Consider the following 12,092-nt stretch of genomic DNA (forward strand, 5'->3'; position numbering starts at 1 on the left):
ACTGCGATATTTATTTTATTTTTTTAATACCTTCTAATTTTCCTACTTTCATATCCTTTAACTTTCTCCACATGTGTATTGTGCCAACGTTTTTTTTTCTTTTGAGCCTTTCAAATTCCACTGTTGTCATAATCTCTAACCTGTTCCGCATGTGTTTAGCACCAACGTTTGTGAACATCTTTATGAAGTTCTACTTTGTCTTTTACTCTGTCTTTTAATTCTGAGCCAGACTGGACGTGCTTTTTTTCAATTCCACTTGTTCCGGGCTGATAATTACTTTCCTTATTTTCTGAATTTGCACCTTGATTATTCTTTTTCTTCTTTGCTCTTTTTTCTTTCCAATGCTTTTGAGTCTCTTTTCTCCGTGCTGCTTTCTTCTTTGCTTAGTCGTCAAAGTTTCATTTATAATGTACTGTCCTTATACGCTTTATATGCGTTGAGATCCCTGGATCTGTGTGTGCTCAAATCCTTTAGACGACAGAATGTTTTGCTGCCTCTTGGCTTATTTGATATTGATTGTAAGTAGGGAGTGTCTTGCAATAATCTTATGTTCCACGTCATCGTGAGACAGTCCTGGGTCAATCTCTTGGCACAAAGTCTCATGTTTAAGGTCCCCGCGAGACGCTCTGTGGCCAATCTCTTTCATCTCTTGGTTTCTTTTAAATGTCTTCCGTGATCTTAATGTGAAGATCATGTCTCGACGCTTTTGTGTTTCTCTCTAGGATTTTTTTTTATAATAGAGAGACAGTGTATAAATATATATACTGTATGTGTGTGTATACATGTATATATTACTAGCAAAACACCCGCGCTTCGCACCGGCTAAGTACTGCCTTAAAATTTTTATTAAGAAGAAAATTAAACCTTTGTAAACTGAGGGAAAATATACCAATAATTATTTGTTAAGGATCTCTTTGTATACCACATTGTGAGTTCGGCCCTCCGGTTGTAATATGACCAAGCTGTGCGCTGAGCTTACTCCTTGAGCATGCAACGTACAGTTGGCCATGTGAACAGTAATCTTGTTTCAAATCCCACAGCTTGGATTGCTGCTGTCATAATGGGTTTGAGTTTCATGGTTTTTTTTCAATTACGGCAGTATTTGTAGGACTTGTGCTGAAGAGACATTCGGCATCTGTCAAGCGTTGTAAGTATACAACTGGTTTCATTGATAGTTTCACATCCAGTTTTTGAGAGTTTAAAAATTCATAAATATTAAAGTGTCCTCTACTGAAATCGTCCACATGTGAATCTAAGATGTTTAAGAGGCATTGGTGGTTGTCGAAAGGTGTAAAATATTTGGCCATTTCGGTACACTTGAAAGCGACAACCAAACAATTCAGTGGCAGCCATCAACTCACATGCAGATCCATAGGTGAAGGGCTTAAGTATTTCACTCTTCTAGTGCTCCTGTGTAATATAATTATCTCCTGTACCGTCATCAGTCCACACCTTGAACCTGTCCCAGTCATTCAATAAATAAGACACAATGTTCCTCCGGATATCAAGAGTGAGCCTGATATGGCCGTGCAATATGTAATAAAGAAAATGGAAAAGGCAGGTGCCATCTCCGGGCATGAAAAAAACCACTCGGTAAGTGACAGTTCTTTGATCGATGGTGATCACCTCGATAGACATGTTAATGGAATGCGGTTGGAATGATAAAGGAAATGGGTACCTGAACAATGTAAAGTAAGTCTAAAATACCTACACAATAACTATAATCGTAATAAATGAACAATAAAACAGCGGAGAAGCCGTGGATTAAATAAAAAGGCTGTAGTTATCAGCAGGGAGACGTGAATCCCGTGGCGAAGCAAGGAAGGGAATGTAGAGACTGGAGCGACAGACGGCCTTAAATAGGCAGGCAGCCAACAACGTGGGAGGCGTTGGGATGGGGGACCCAACGCTGCCTCACACGGTGACCGAGCTGCAGGCTATGGACGTATATCTGTACGTAAGTAGGATTCAGTTAGCGTTGGGAACCCGCGTACCAAATTTCTTGAAGATGGGCCCATAAGTAACAAAGACGTTGAAAAGTTCAATATGGCGGCCGACAGTGGCATCATACCACCGAAATAAGTACGTACATTGGTTTCGGTTAGCGCAGGGAAGCCGCCTACCAAATTTCATGTAAATGGGGCCATAAATAAGAAAGTTCAACATGGCGGACGTTGTCAACTGTTATGACCGTTACTCGTAGACTTTCGAAATGAAACCTGCTTAACTTTTGTAAGTAAGCTGTAAGGAATGAGCCTGCCAAATTTCGGCCTTCTACCTACATGGGAAGTTGGAGAATTAGTGACATTGGAAACTTCAATATGGCAGCCGACAGTGGCATCATACCACTGAAATAAGTACATACATCGGTTTTGGTTAGTGCAGGGAAGCCACCTATCAAATTTCGTCAAGATGTGGCCATAAATAAGAAAGTTCAACATGGCGGACGTTGTTGACTGTTATGACCGTTACACGTAGAATTTCGAAATGAAACCTGCTTAACTTTTGTAAGTAAGCTGTAAGGAATGAGCCTGCCAAATTTCAGCTTTCTACCTACACGGGAAGTTGGAGAATTAGTGACGTTGGAAAGTTCAATATGGCGGCCGACAGTGGCGTCATACCATTGAAATAAGTACATAAATCAGTTTCGGTTAGCACAGGGAAGCCGCCTACCAAATTTTGTGAAGATGGAGCCATAAATAAGAAAGTTCAACATGGCGGACGTTGTCGACTGTTATCGACCGTTATGACCGTTATGTATAGAATTTCGAAATGAAACCTGCTTAACATTTGTAAGTCAGCTGTAAGGAATAAGCCTGCCAAATTTCAGCCTTCTACCTACAAGGGAAGTTGGAGAATTAGTGATGAGTGAGTGAGTGAGTGAGTGAGTGAGTGAGTGAGTGAGTGAGTGAGGGCTTTGCCTTTTATTAGTATAGATTTATAAATGTGTATTTATATATATATGAGGTCTGACACAAAAAAAGAGACTAACTCTATAGCTCACAAAGTAACAAAGAGACAGTTATAGAACATGCCTTGTCACAGTGAGAAAAGGCTCAACTTGTTTGCTTCACTCAGTATGAGTGAACGTGTGTTCAAATATTGACATTTTCTTACCCTTGTTTCAGAAAATGTTGGAATGCAAGAGAGAGGAGAGAGTTAACATTAAGTTTCTTATGAAACTGAAGATATCTGCAACTGAAACTTCTCATTTATTGACTGAGTCTTACAATAAAGAGTACGTCTCATGCACACGTTTTTGAACGACAGAAGTTATTACTCAAAGGAACCTACTTTTTGTAGGTAGAAGATGTGAAAGCAAAAACAACAGAGATCTTCAATAGCCTTTCAGAAAATGATCAGCAGAATTGCTTTTAACGTTGGCAGCATCATAAGCAGCTGTGTGTCAACTCAGAAGTGAGGGCAAGGGCAACTGAGCCCTGACCAGAAACTCCGCCGATTCTGATCCAACACCATAAGTATCAGCATCCCTGGAAGGAGTGGCATAAGACTAGAAACACACATTCTGCATGTTGGACATCCCTGAAGTTGACCAGCTTGATAGAGTCTCAAAAGCAGAAAAGCCGAGTACTATAATCAGGCAGTATGCATGGCTGTTTTCTGTTCTTGTGCCACCAAGTGACTATTTTAGTATTTTTGTTTAGACTTTGAGTTTTCTTGAGGACCTCTCTGCTCTTTTGTTCTTTCGTAATATATATACACATAGATGGAGATGAGAGAGAGAGAAAGATTATATGCCAATTTTAATATTTAGACATATTATTTTAAATATATGTGTACCCATTGTCAGAGGAGTAATGCTTCACTTTCATCCTAAGCAAGTCTCAGACTAGACAAAGGAAATCACAGAAGAGGGTTGTAGAAGACAGCAGGGAACTCAGGCATCTGTCTACTTCCTCCACAGCTCTGAATTCAGGGTTGCAGGCTTGAGAATACTGTATTAGGATGTCTTCTGAATGATCTGCCATTCACAGTCAGTCATCATGGAATCAATGCATGCCAGACAGTTCTTAAGTTACCATAACTTTAATTCAGAGCCCAGATTTATACAAAGGTTTATACTTGAAATGAAATCCTACATGGGAGATCTCTCTATACTTTGTAGGGATTTAAAAACAAATAATTGGGGTGAACATTTCACCCTCCTTTCTTTCATCTTCCTGATGTTCATGGCTATAGTAATTGGAAACAGCATTTGAAATCCAAATGTCTCCCCCAAAATGTTTGTTTTTGTTTTTTTGTTCAAGCAGCTGTAGAAACAAGTGTGGACTGATTTTAGCATCTGGGCGCGATGGTATGCAGGGCTGTGCTTTTCGTTATAATGACAGCAGACGTCTCAAGGCATATTTTTTCCTTTAATTTTTATATGTGGGTCCGCCTAGCAAATTAAATCCTTTTAAGTACCACAAGGAGCTTGTTGAAACAATGCTTTATATCCAATATGATCAATTGGTCAAACCTGATTTTTTGTAGACTAAGCTGCACATCCTTTGCTGATGAGCAAATAAGGAAACATGAAGTGCCAAAATCAGAGGAAAAATAAATAACTGGAAGAGTAACACCAGAAGACACTGAGGGATTCAAAATGTGTAGAAGCAAAAGGAAGCAAAGCTGCATAATAAAATAGAGGGCTGATTGAAATCTGGCACTGAATACAAACAATGAGACGTTCACATTGGTGTTAGCCCCAGTTGTCCCTCACACAAACGAGTGTAGAAAGCTCCTATTATTATTATTTCTACTTCTTTGGAGTTCACAGCTTATTTTGAGCTGGTATTAAAACTATGCCCACTCAAGAAACTTCTTGAGAGAGAATATAACTGAAGGTCTTGAGTAGGAGTACATTTCAGGATTTAGGTGAATTCAGGGTTGGGGTGGATGGTCAATGCCAGCTCAAAGGAAAACGCTTGGTTTTAATGACTGCTGATGCCAAGGACTCTGCTAATAATAGGTGACATAATGGCAATGGGATATTCATTAAATATGTTTTCTTGGTGGAAGGGTTCACATTGATGGTTGGCATTAAAAGTAACATCAGTTTGTACAAGAAGCTCCCAGAGTATTTTGGATGAAGTATTTTCAGGAGGCTTATGTTCCACCTAGCCCCATCTTCACCATTGACTTGGCACCTGGAATTTGTTGTCCTTGATTGGGTTCCAGATGCAGTATTTTACCAAGTTATTGTGATGTCATAAGGAAGTATTGGCCAGTGTTTCACAAGCAATATAATGGACAGTCTTATCCAATTTATTTATATAGGTAACACAAACTATCTTCTCTTGGTTGTTTGAGGATGTGTTATTTTAATGCTTGCTTTTCACTGCCTGATCTTGGATTCAAGTGATGATTTGATGGACTGCCACTTCATCCAGCTAAATGACCTCTGACTATCAAAGTGCACCTTCTCAACATAATTTCAGAACCGTCCATGCATTTCTTTCCTCTTCCAGTTTGTATATACTAGGTATCTCCTCAGCTAATTGTTTGCTATTTAGTTTAAGCTTTGTGAAGAATGCTTCACAAAGCTTTATTCTTCTTTATGAAGAATGCTTCACAGACATTTTGGATGGAATGTTTAGAGTTTTTCAACTTATGTATTCTGATTGCAAGGATAACCTCATCCCCTCTTCTTTTGAGATCAGGCCTCTCCCAGCCTTCACTATAGGTAGATATGACTTCTCTGTCTCAGCCTTGGCTTGATGGCAATGACTGAGGGTGAGGAGTTTGTGGGTTCTTGTGTCAAATGACTGCATTTCAGATGTCTTTCAACTGACAACTGCAAAACAGTAAGTTAGTATGGGGATGGTAAATGTATTTATTGCCTTGATTATATTTCAGAAGTTTAATTTAGGTGCCAAGATCTTCTTTAGTCTTTTCCTGTTTGAGGTTCAAGCATATTTCTTTGTGGTTCAATTGGTCATATTCCTTTATCCCCAGGTATTCACAGGTCTGATTGGGTTGTAGCTCCTCAGACTCTTGGCTGATATTATTGGCTCTTTTCCTCTTATGAGATGAAAACACTTTGCATTTATTTACTGCCTATATCCTGAGTGAATATCCCCAGCCTGTTAAGCTCATGTGGTCTTTTTACATAGAGCTTTAGGTCAACCATAAATAGAAAATGATTAAGAAGATGACTTTGTCCTTTAATTTTGTATCCAGTACTATTGTATGATGCCAAAATTGTAGAAAGTGGATTCAATGCAACGCAAAAGCAGAGAAGTGAATCTCTTTGCAAAATCCCACATTTTATTTTAATTGGATTTGTTATTATTGACCTGCTGACACTTAAGGCACTCATTATTACCTGCCGTTTGCCCCCTGCCTCCTTTAGGAACTTGAGCATTGTGGACAAAAATGTATACAATTTGAGGGTCTTATTTAGCCATCCATGTAGAACCAAATCAATTTTAAATCCAAATACATTTTGATGATCAATCTAAGTCATGCTTAGACTCTTATGATCATTGTAAGTGTCCTCCAATATGTATATGTTTAATAAAAGGTGGTGTTTACATCCTAGAGCTCCTAAAACATCCTCTCTCAAATGGTGCTATGATGGTGTTGTCATAGCAACAATGGTAAAGTTCCTCCATCATAATCGAGGTAAGGATCTTTTATGTTGTAGGCAAACACACAATTGGGCACCCATTCTTAGGATTCTTTGTGTTTTAATTTTTTAGGGTACAATAGACCTGGCCTGTAATAAACTAGTCTTCTATTTCCACTTGACCACTGAGGATGTGGTTAAATTGCTTGAGCTAATATGGATGAGCTGCTTTATTATGTTTTAGATAAAAATTGTGAATATTGTCATTGCCTGATGCTTTCCAATTGGGTGCTTTTTTCAGCACCATTACTAAATATGTTCATTGATAGAATGGAATAGACTTTCGGCTGTTGGAGAGCGATATCCTCAAGCCAGTTTGTCTTGATATTATGCTGATCAGTAATTGATAATATGCTACCCCAAAAGGTTTTACTATCCCGCCTTGTTGGTATTTCCTTGGGATCTATATGAGAGATATGGTGTTATCTGTAAAATGCTTTCTCGTTGCCTGACACTCAGTTGTGCCGGTGCCAAGCATTTGCTTCCTCTTATCATTTACTTTGAGCAGTCACACCTTTGACTTTCTGCCTTATCATCAATATTTTAGATCATGATATTACATTTGCAACAGAGATGGTCTTTGGATTGTCTCCTCCTAGAGGTGGTTATCCCACAACATATTTTAATCCACTGCCTGTGATCCTTTTTATGGTCCTTTAACTTCACATCAAGACAATGATTCCATTTTGTTATTCTGTCTGTCTTTCGCCTCGATATTTTGAATGGTTTTCAACCATTAAGCTTGATAAGTATCCTGACCACTGCATACAGAATAGTTTTTGTATTGAGCAGCAAATCATGTATTTCAAGTACTGATGGTAAATACTCATTTAGGATCTCAAGATTTTTCCAAAATCCCTTGTTTAGCTTGGTCCTCATGATCTTTCATCTACTTCATTATTACTATTATTATCTATCTATTTATTAAAAAAAAGTTTTCTGTTGTGTCGATGTTATTCAGCCTTGACCACAGGCCTTGGCCTCCACACCGCTCGCCCAATCATCACTCCTAATGCGCACATCCTCTCCCTGTACCAACCCATGATACTCTCCGTGCTAATTCACCCTTCAATGCAGATGGTTATAATGGCAACGCAGAAAAGCAAATTATCTATTCATGAATGTCAAATTTTAGAATGCGATAGAAAAAGGGTGGCAAGAGCAGATAATGAACATCGAAAAAAGAAAATGAACAAAAATGAGCTGCATATAATAACAATCAAAAACAAAGAGAATCGTCCAGTAAATGAAAAAGAAAAATATCCCAAGCAATATGCAAACAGAAATGCAAAAAAGCAACACTTATAGAATGTAAGTTAAAGGATAAAATAATCAATAACATTGTTTTTAACAAGGCATTAATGCAATTCAAATTTTTATTTACTTTTTATTACTTTTTACTTTTTTACTTCTACGTTTACTTTTTACAAAATTTTATTATTCATTGATATTAAAAATAGACAGTTGTAGTGAAATACTCAAGTTTTCTACCAATAATAACTAAGGACCATACCTTCTCTGTCCCACACCACGCATACTCTTCTATATACCTTCTCTTTAAATACAATCGCTTTCACTAATGGACGAACGCCCCGATGCCCTTTGAATGGCTGAGCCATGAGATAGCAGGAGCCCAGTGCCCACCCCTGTGGGTTGGCGAGCGAAATGAGCAGGGGCCAGAGCCTCCCAGTTATTATTATTATTATTATTATTATTAAGAAAATTCTATTAGCTGTGAGCTGTCTGAAGTCAGTAGACAGATTTGGAGAGCATGGGGTGTCATAAGGTCGCTGGAAAGGGGTTTATGGCGCTCTCGATATCTATGTAAAAGGACGAAGTTCCAAGTCTTTAGAGTCCTGGTGCTTCCTGTCTTGCTATATGGTTGCGAGACATGGACGCTATCAAATGACATGAGATGAAAACTGGGCTCTTTCGGTACTGTGTCTCTTCAAAAAATCCTTGGGTACCATTGGTTTGACTTTGTGTCAAATAAGCAGTTGCTCACAGAGTCTCAAATGAGGCACATTACCTGCATTGTGAGGGTGCATCAGTTACGGCACTACGGCCATGTGGCACGCTTCCCAGAGGGTGATCCAGCTCGTAAGATCCTCATTGTTGGGGATCCAAGTGGCTGGACCAGGCCAAGGAGTCGCCCACGTTACACCTGGCTGTAGCCAGGCCATTTCCGGAGGGTGGGACTGGACTGTGTGTCTCCCTGGGGGGCTGCCAACCGAGATCCCGAGCTGTAAAGGTACAGCAAAAGTGGGGCAATATTTGAAGAGATTAGGTGTTATCAAAGTTGAGCCTGGTTAAAAACCATCTGTCCCAGTCAGTCCAATACTTTAGCACTTCTCATTAAGAATAGTGACCAGAGCAATGCTATAAAGAAAAAGCATGGTGGACATTCTGTGACAAGGAGGAATCTATCAAAATCATTTGGCAAGAACAATGATGAGTTCTTTCCTTGAAAAAAAATGGCTGTGACTCCAAACTGAACTCCCTTTTGAGCAGTCAGACATAAAACACAGCAGCTGAAAAACCTCTGTGAAGCCATTACTACACTGGGAGTGTCATGGCAAGTCTTCAAAAATGAAAATCTCTTAAATGAAACCCTGGAACCTACCCAGCATGTAGTATGGTACAGCTAAACTGTACTCAAAAGAAGTTCTGAGAATCTACGACACAGTAAGTTATTGAAATCTTCAAGTGAACAGAGGAGGTGCCAGTTATCTCAGTTAGTGACACAAAACGCCATGCCATCAGCTAAATGAGCCAAATACAAATAATCTGGAGGTCAGCTTCATCACATATAGCATGACATCATCAGTCCATTTTCTGAATCTTCTTTATCCATTATAGGATTGTGGGAGTCGGAGCTTATCTGAAGAACATGAAATTGCAGGATCCATCCCTGGATGTGATGCTGTTCATCGCAGTTGTTTTACAATGCAACATTCTTTTAGTTTTAGAATTTCATAAACATTCCTTCTGCAAAATACCAGAGCAAGTCTCTGCAAGAAGCAGATGAAAGAAGAGTCTTAATGGAATTCAGTTCATCCTTTTAATTTGTTCTTCAAAACCCTTTTCCTTTTGAGCATGTCTTGATTTTTTAATAGGTTAATATACCAAAAATAATTAAACTTTAAAGAAAGATAAAGTATCACCCTAGGCTACCATTTTATTTTCTAAACAGTTTCTGTGTTATGTCTGAATCCATGGAGTCTGTGTACCAAATAAAATGGCTATAAGGTGGGATAAATTGGACAACAAGCACAAATGAACACTTGCTCCTTTGTTAAGGATTGATTTTGTATAATTTTTACAATGTTTTTCTACACCCAGAGAAGAAAGGACACAGAATTAATTATCAAGTAAATGTGGTAAAGAGTGGTAGGGCTTAAGGGATTTTCAGTTCAATGAACTTTTGGAGAAATTAGGTTAGTAGTATATGGTGAGCTTTGTAGGCCTAAATGGCCACTTCTCATCAAACCTCCAGAAAATCAAACAGGTTGTAAGGAAGGGTGCACACCCAGAAGTACAAAGTACTTCAGTGGTCAGTCACGACCCTGCGAGGCTCAAAAGCTTGCAACCTGTGACCCATTTTTGGTCACAACCCATAGCTTAAGAAACTATGGCCTGTTCAATGAGATCCAGCAACTGGAGTCGTTAACTTTGACATGTCCACTGGCTACAAATCGTGTAATGGCACCCAAAGTAATCATTTACTGGAGACCACAACAAACAAAAGTGCATTGTAGTTAAACAAACACAACATTCATTTCTATAGCACATTTTAATATGCAGGATTTGATTTTTTTACATGATGTCCAAAGAAAAAGTTACAAGAAAAGAAAATAAATACATAATTAGCAGAGAGGTAGAGTTCTTATATATAGTACCTTATTCTAAGTCTCTGAAGATGAGTATGGTGATTATGTCAGATCGCTGGAAGGACAGAAAAAAACAACAAACAGAATTCAAGTAAACTGGAGAAAAAAAGACAAAATCTGCAGGGGTTCCAAGGCCAAAACATCATGCATTCTGCCTAGCAGAAATATTCTTAAATAGTTCCTCATTGTGTTTTTAGACTTTGTCCCAGAGGATTTGATGCAGTGTGTCTCATGTATAGTTAGAGTGTTTGCTTTCATTTGAGCATCACAGGTGGCCAGAATTGGGATCAACGCATTGCTGTTATAACACGATATGTAGTAATATTACTTATTTGTGTCAGGAATGATATAACATCCATCCATTATCCAACCCGCTATATCCTAACTACAGGATCACGGGGTTCTGCTGGAGCCAATCCCAGCCAACACAGGGCGCAAGGCAGGAAACAAACCCCAGGCAGGGCGCCAGCCGTCCACAGGGCACACACACAATAGGGACAATTTAGGATCGCCAATGCACCAAACCTGAATGTCGTTGGACTGTGGGAGGAAACCCACGCAGACACGGGGAGAACATGCAAACTCTACACAGGGAGGACTCTGGAAGTGAACCCGGGTCTCCTTACTGCGAGGCAGCAGCGCTACCCACTGAGCCACTGTGCCGCCTATAATATAACATACTCCTTTAAAAAAAATTTATATTATTACAGTTATCTTGATCTGAAAAGTAATTATACCTGTTCAACAAACTACTTAAAATTCACAATAATATCCAACTGCATAGCCAAAGAGCTGTATGTCATCACAGTTTTTTAACGCAGTTTCTTGGCAGAAGTAAGAGTAACTTAAGGTTAGGGGTTGGTGTTGTTAAGGGTTTGTGTGGTTAGTGTGTAGTATAGACGTGAGGTAACATCCCTTCTGCCATTAAACTGCTGCTCATTCAGTGAATGCAGTGATGTATCCACACTGTGGTGATACATGGCTCTGCGGCTCTGTAGTTGGATGCTGAATATTTCTTAACAATTCATACTTATTTGTAAAGTATTAAAAGTATTTAATATGTAATTTAATACATTACTTAATAAAATAATATTTTTTAATACTTTTTATAGTAAAAGGAACTTACCCAGCACTGCATGGAACTGCACATTACTTTGATCAGGTGGTGGTGGTGCAAAATTACACAAGAGGAAAGGAAAACAAGATTAATAAGAATTGAAAATCCATGAAGAATATGATTATGTTATGCACGTATGGTCTATTAGGATTAGAACTAAACTGTTGGTACAAAAAAGACAAATTAAAAGAAAAGTGGGTTTTTAGGAGTTTTATAAAGTGTTCCATGGTGTTAGCTTGGCATATCTTTATTGGTAAAGTATTCTGGATTTTTGGTGTATGACAGCAAATGGCTGCCTTCGCACTTCTTTTGTGCTTTGCAATTAGAATAATCAGCAGACCACTATTAGAAGATCTAAGATTATGAGGGGGGGCTGGAGTGTTGGGGGTAAGGCATTGTTAAAAATAGGAAGGAGCAAATTTGCTGAAAGTCAGTTCTAAAAGACACGGGTAAC

The 12,092-nt window shown here is 38.8% G+C and overlaps 1 long non-coding RNA gene across 1 annotated transcript; it reads right to left on the reverse strand.

The window, feature by feature from the left end:
• Positions 1–9,367: 9,367 nt before the first annotated feature.
• Positions 9,368–11,672, reverse strand: LOC120541055. Its single transcript, XR_005635938.1, has 3 exons — positions 11,648–11,672; positions 10,531–10,576; positions 9,368–9,642 (listed from the first exon to the last, which is right to left on the reverse strand). It is a non-coding gene; the product is annotated as an uncharacterized LOC120541055 (long non-coding RNA).
• Positions 11,673–12,092: the final 420 nt, after the last annotated feature.

Source organism: Polypterus senegalus, chromosome 12 (genome assembly GCF_016835505.1).
Source record: "Polypterus senegalus isolate Bchr_013 chromosome 12, ASM1683550v1, whole genome shotgun sequence".
Lineage (NCBI taxonomy): Eukaryota > Metazoa > Chordata > Cladistia > Polypteriformes > Polypteridae > Polypterus > Polypterus senegalus.